This window comes from Callorhinus ursinus, unplaced genomic scaffold (genome assembly GCF_003265705.2).
Source record: "Callorhinus ursinus isolate GAN/ISIS: 27379988/994484 unplaced genomic scaffold, GSC_fseal_2.0 scaffold10, whole genome shotgun sequence".
Lineage (NCBI taxonomy): Eukaryota > Metazoa > Chordata > Mammalia > Carnivora > Otariidae > Callorhinus > Callorhinus ursinus.
In genome coordinates, this window is record NW_027397072.1 from 5,340,584 (window position 1) to 5,346,583 (window position 6,000).

At 51.1% G+C, this 6,000-nt stretch overlaps 1 protein-coding gene across 13 annotated transcripts in view; it reads left to right on the top strand.

Annotated features, from left to right (window-relative positions):
- RNF144A (ring finger protein 144A) overlaps positions 1-6,000 on the top strand; it is a 114,562-nt gene that overhangs the window by 52,658 nt on the left and 55,904 nt on the right. The window contains exon 1 of one of the 13 annotated variants that reach the window (XM_025867701.2): positions 615-682. The exons of the other annotated variants lie outside the window; for them this stretch is intronic. The gene's annotated coding sequence lies outside the window, so the exon portion shown is untranslated. Of the gene's footprint in view, positions 1-614; positions 683-6,000 lie in introns of those variants that run through there. 13 annotated transcript variants of the gene reach the window in all.

The following is a 6,000-nucleotide window of genomic DNA, read 5'->3' on the forward strand; positions in this document are numbered from 1 at the left end:
ACAGAGGTCGTGAGACCAGTTCTCCAGCTCACCTTCGCCAGACAGTGCTCACCTTCTGCCAGCGGGGGCGGAGTAATCCCGAAAGCACGTTCTGAATGATCAGCGACGAGCAGATGCCGTCTACAGCGGCACCCCCGAGGCCATGAGTTACGGTTGGAGCTGTGAGATGAGCATCACCTTGGTGACGCTGAGCTCCGATCTTTAACACGGGAGACTTTGTGGGGCTTCAGCATCTCAGTCTTACTGTCGCGTGGGGATACGGGTGTGGGCCTCACAGCCAGTGACAGGGCTAAGTGAGGCAGTGTGCGTTGTGTTGTTCAGGATGGCGCCGCAGGAACCATGAGCCTTACGGGACTTGCCACAGGACGTGGCTGACACGGTAACGAACCCAGTGGCCTCTGATCCCAGAGACCACACACCTTGCATGAAGGACGTTGTCTGTGTGAGGCTCACGTGGTGTCTTAGGCTCCTTGGGTAAGAGAGACGGAGCATCTTTTCTCAGAATTACATTCCCTGTTTAACCACAGACTGGCTGGCTTCCTTCTGTGGCACATCCTAGGCCCCTCTGAGGGGAGGCCGCCATGTTGTCATCAAACCCGCAGAACAGCAGGTGCGAAGAGCAGGAGCATGAGGGCAGGTGCCATGGCTTTGACCCTGAGACTCTTGTAAACTTACTGTGGAGGTAAGTTGTGGGTGAGGTGCCTCGGACACGGGGCCCGTGAGATTCACGGGGGGTCCTCATGCTTGTCTGTGGGGGCCTTGGGAGATGCCACCAGCAGGCTTGTGAGGGAGAGACACAGATTCACTAGGTGGAGAGAGACAGAAGTGGATGTTTGTGCCGTTGGCACGGCACCAGCGGAGGCCGTGTGTGGGAAGGTCCAGAACTTCTTCAGGCAATAAGCGCTAGAGCGTGTGGCCAAAATAGAACGTTCCTTCTCGATGTAGACTGGGTCCAGCGTGAGGCCACGAGGGTGCTGCAGGGGCTGAGGATGAGGTTGTGACACGTCTTCACAGCAGGCTCAGGCATTTTGGAGTGGACATGAAATTTTAGGGGCAAAAAACTTTGTTACACGAGTTAACTGTGTAGAGAAGGGGGACGGTTGGCCCGGCAAGTTGGGAGCTGTGTCTGGCGGCCTTGGGGCTCTGGCAGCAGAGTCCGGTCATTGCTACAGAGGCCGTGTGGCCCTCAAAACCCAGAATACTTACTGTCTGACCTTTATGGATAAAATCTGCCGAGCGATGCTCTGCACCTCTCCTGGGCTTTAGGGGAGCGCGCTGTTCAGCAGCGGGAGGAAGGATGCAGGAATTAGGACTCTTGGGCCACGGTTAGTGCTCATCGGTGGACCACAGATTGCTCGTTTACCAGCTCCCTCTCCGATCCTAACCTGTAGAAAGCGGGGGAAACTCACTTACACCTCTTCTCCAGGAGTGTTTGAATGCGTTTGAAGCGGGGATCTGCACGTGGCCAGTGGTGTCGCTGCCTCGTGACACCTGCAGCTTCCCACAGTCTAGTTTCATTTCAGACGAGAGAGCCTGCGGGTAAGAGAGGGGAACGGGGCCCGTCTCCGTGGCGGGCCTCCCTGTGCCCGGGCCCCTCTGCCAGATGCCAGACGAGGGCTGGTGGCCGAGGAGTTCTCGATAAACAATAGCTATTATTATTATTTCTTAATTCTTATTTGAATTAATGTCGCTTTTCTTTTTTTACCTTGTGGGAAAACCAAAAACTCTCCCCCAAAGCCTGGCACTGTGAAAGCCTTTCTCCTTGAGCTGACAGGTGCTCATCCGAAATCTCAGCTCTGACAGCCAGTCGGAGGATGTTGAACCTCTTGACGATGAAATAAATGTCAGATCTTAAATTCAGAAAGACATGTAGGAGAGCAGAGATACACTGACATTTTTGGAATTCTGAGCAAGCTCGGAGAAGAAAAATGCTATTAAATATCGTTCGGAACTTTTTTCTCAATTTATGTGATAGTGACATACGTTTGCTCACTTTAAGTAGGCGTGTCGCGTGAACAGACACTGTCCCTTGACTGAATGAAGACCAGAAGAGAGACCCTTTCTTTATCCTAAACTATCATGAATATGACATTTAAATTCATTTTATTAGAACATTGTAATCTTAATATATGTGTTGCTGAAGGAAGCACAAAACATTGTAATTTTAAAATAGGGGTGTCCATATGGTTTGCAAGCAGATTTATTTAAACGTAAATACTGGGGAGTTCTCTTTGCCTCTGTACCGGGCCATTCTTTCCACCCTCAAGCCTTGCCCGCCGTGTTCGGAGGCTGTTTTAATTAGGATCTAGGGTATTCATCCACTGTTTCTTTATGCAAATAAAGATAAATGCAAGTATACATGGTGTTCACCCAGTGTTCGGGGCATAATACGTACCAGTGTATACTTGGGTTTTCTTAATGTGTCTTGCAGTCCTTTCCATTTTCACGCGTAGGAAGCCCTCTGGCGCGCTGTCCGCGGCTCCTGGTGCCCACGGTCTGGATGTGCCACGGCTTATTTCACCAGTGTCCGACTTGGATTGTTTTTCATCTTTTGGTGTTTCAAACAGGACCGCCATGACTAACTTTATATACTGCTCCCATGCCCAGAAGTGGGGTTTCTGTGTCAATGGGTCAACGTAGGTAAAGCTTTGTAGATTTTGACCAAAAACTCTTTTAATGTGCTGTATCATTTTGAACTTCAACTGGTACCCCCGCACTTTTCCATTCTTCTGCCTCTGCTGCCTTTTAAAAAGTTACATTTATGTACTTCAAGTTTAATCATGTTCCCGGAAACACTGTAACGGACATTTCCGTGCCCCTGATGTTTTTGATTCTATGATGAATTCAAAGGATTTAAACACCGTTTAAGGGCGTCGGTGAATATTGCCTGTTACCCTGTTACCTGTCCAGAGGGCCTCTCATTGCATTTGCAATGCAAATTGATTGGTTTCTCCTTAACTCTAACCAAGTTATATAATTTAGAAAATGTGCAGTTGATTTTTACAGGTGGAAAATGAACCCTATCATTTTCTATGTGCGTACACCGGGGCGCCGAGCACTTGAGATCTGCCAAGGTCACGGAGCTGGCTGAGGGCAGAGCTGAGGCTGGGAGCCAGCGCCCTGGTTCCTGGGAAGAGAAGCCTGGCACATTTTCTGCATGTTCACACCATGGTCCTTTGGGCAATTTTCACGTGAATTTATTGGACCAAAATGAGTGTTTTTATTTCACTGTAGAGAAAATCACACTTAATTGCGAGTAGTTACTGAGCCATCCACTCAGCAAATATTGACTTTCCACATAGCGCACGTTGTACCAGGTGTAACGTCGGATGTTATACCAGGTAGTTCATGTTCCACGGGCATGAGGTTCTCCGTGTTATGGGGCGCCTGGGTGGCTCAATCGCTAGGCTTCTGCCTTCAGCTTGGGTTGTGATCCCAGGGTCCTGGGATCGAGCCCCGCATCGGGCTCCTAGCTCAGTGGGAAGCCTGCTTCTCCCTCTCCCACTCCCCCTGCTTGTGTTTCCTCTCTCGCGCTCTTTCTGTCAAATAAATAAATAAAATATTAAAAAAAAATGATTCTCCCTGTCACTAAGGGAGCTCCGCAGATAATAGAGGAAGTGGTTCTTTTTGCACCGATATCCAGGCTTTTTCCCCCCGGCAAGGAGCTGTGGAGTGTCTGATTGTGCTGACCTGCTCTCATGGAGTGTGTTTCCTGAACAAATGCTGTTGTAGGAGCTCCGGGTACAGGAGTGAGCAAAGCAGATGGAGATTGCCGCCCTCAGGGAGAGCACATTCTGGAGTGGGGACAGAGCCCATGCGATAAGTAAGGTAAACAAGACAGTGATGAGTGCCAGGAGGAGAGGAAAGCCTGGAGGGACGTTAAGAAGTGGGTGTGGGGGGAGGTTGAGGGGACCCTCAGCTTCCAGTGGGAGAAACCTAATGTGGTCGTGGTGCTGCAGGTGCACAGCCAGTGGGGGGACCCCAAGAAAGCACCCCAGCCCCTCCCTTCGTCTTTGCTCAGGGGCGGGGGCGGGGGGACGAGCTGGCCAGGGGAGGAGAGGAGACTCGGCCTACTGCAGCCCTGCAGAACTTGGACTTGCTTCCTTTTGGAATGTCAGGAAATTCGTGCAGGGCCATGGATGTGTCCGAGGCTGGTGCTAACTTGTGAATGAGGAAAATAGTGGTTAGAGTGGGTTCTCTTATTTTTGGTGCTGTAATCCTATACTAATGATTCTCAAGTGACCAAAGAGTTTTATGTCCATAAGAGAACACGGTCCCATTAGACCCATTATCGCTGCAGCAGCTCCGTCCTTCCCCGAATCCGACGTCGGTGGCGGCTGCGCCTGTTCTCTGCGCGCGGGGGCTCCGCGCCCTGGTTCTGGGAGGACAGACCCAGGCTGGCATGCTGGGCTGGAAGGAAATACGGTTCATAGACTTGTGTTATTCTGGGTATCCGCGGCAGGAAGGCTTCCCCTTGGAAGCCTGCTCCCCGCTCGTGGATGGTGTTTTCCTGGGAATAATCTGAAGTTCGCATCTCTGTCTCCCTTCAGGAAAGGTTGCATCAGTTTATTTGATTCTGTTCAAGTCCCTCAGGGGTGGGCCGTGAACAAAGCTTCATGTTCAGGAAACAGCGGGTTCTGTGCTTAGCGCACCGACCCTGGTCGTCCGGGGCTTTTCTTCTCTCTCTGAATTAAAGCTCTGCTCATGCACCACGGATCCACGCCACCATGTCAGAGCTAATTTTGAGTAAGTTTTGCCGTTGGTTTTTACATCTAGTAGAGCTCCTAGTGTTGTCTGGCTGACGGATGCAGCGTGGGGGCGGGCGAGGTGTTGGGAAAAGGAGGGGCGGGAAGGGGTCCCCAGCATCGCCACCATCACTTCTCTCAATCATGACTTTGGTGGCTCTCTGTCCATCTCATGAGCTCATCTGCACTTGGGGTCTCCCCAGCCAGGGCCAGGATCGGGGGAGATTGCAGTGGCTCTGCAAGAATGTGAGTTCTAGAATGGTGGGGGAGGGGCTTAGCCTGGGGTCTGGATATGCAAGTACTGTTGGGACTAGTCTCTGACTTGGTGGGACGGAGCTGCAGGGGGCAGGCTCTCCCTGACCTCCTGGTGGTCCTGTGTGAGGACAAACCAAGGGCCAGCCTTCCTCGGGGAGAGGGTAGGAGGCTCACGTCAGAGGATTTGCCCCTCCGGATATTAGCACTTAAAATCTTTGGCATTGACTTTGGGGGAAGACAGAGGAGCCTTCATGTGATGATGACCCATCTTCTCATGAGGGAAGTTGAGTGCTGGATTGATTCCTGCACTGTAGGCCACTAAATGGTCTTACTGTTACCATCATTAAGCCAGATGCCTCGTGGAGCAACTGGAGCATTCTCTGTGATGAAAAATATTCTTCTCAGGTGGGAAAAGTTAAAGCATCAGTGGTGCATGTCCTCAGAGGGCGGCCTCTTCTATTTTCTACAAGCTAGGACAGTTGGGTGAGCATTCCCTCTTTGTGTGCTGTGGAGGGGGGCGGGGGCTGGCAGGGAAAGAGCCCTTCCAGGCTCCAGTGGGCGGAGCAGTGGGGCGAGCCGTGGCGTGAGTGGTGGGTGGGGTGAGCGCTTGGGACCTGGTGCAGCCTGGGCGGTGGCTTGTGATGCAGGAAGGGAACGTGGGCTTCCCAAGTCAGGAGACGCGGGGTGGAATCCTGGAGTGGCCACTTGTTACCATGGGACTTTGGGCAAATCGTTGATCTTCCTCAGCCTCACTTCTTTTTTTTGGAAAAAAAATTTTCTGCATTTTATTAGTTTTTGAACACTTTCTTCACCCTTCCCTAGTCTTAGTCTGAGTTGTGGCTATACCAGCTCCACATGTGGCTTGCTTCTGAGCTGTAAACTAGTATCTTTTTTTCCTCTCTGAATTTTTTATTGTGATGTTAATCACCATACATTACATCACTAGTTTTTGATGTAGTGTTCCATGATTCATTGTTTGTGCATAACACCCAGTGCTCCA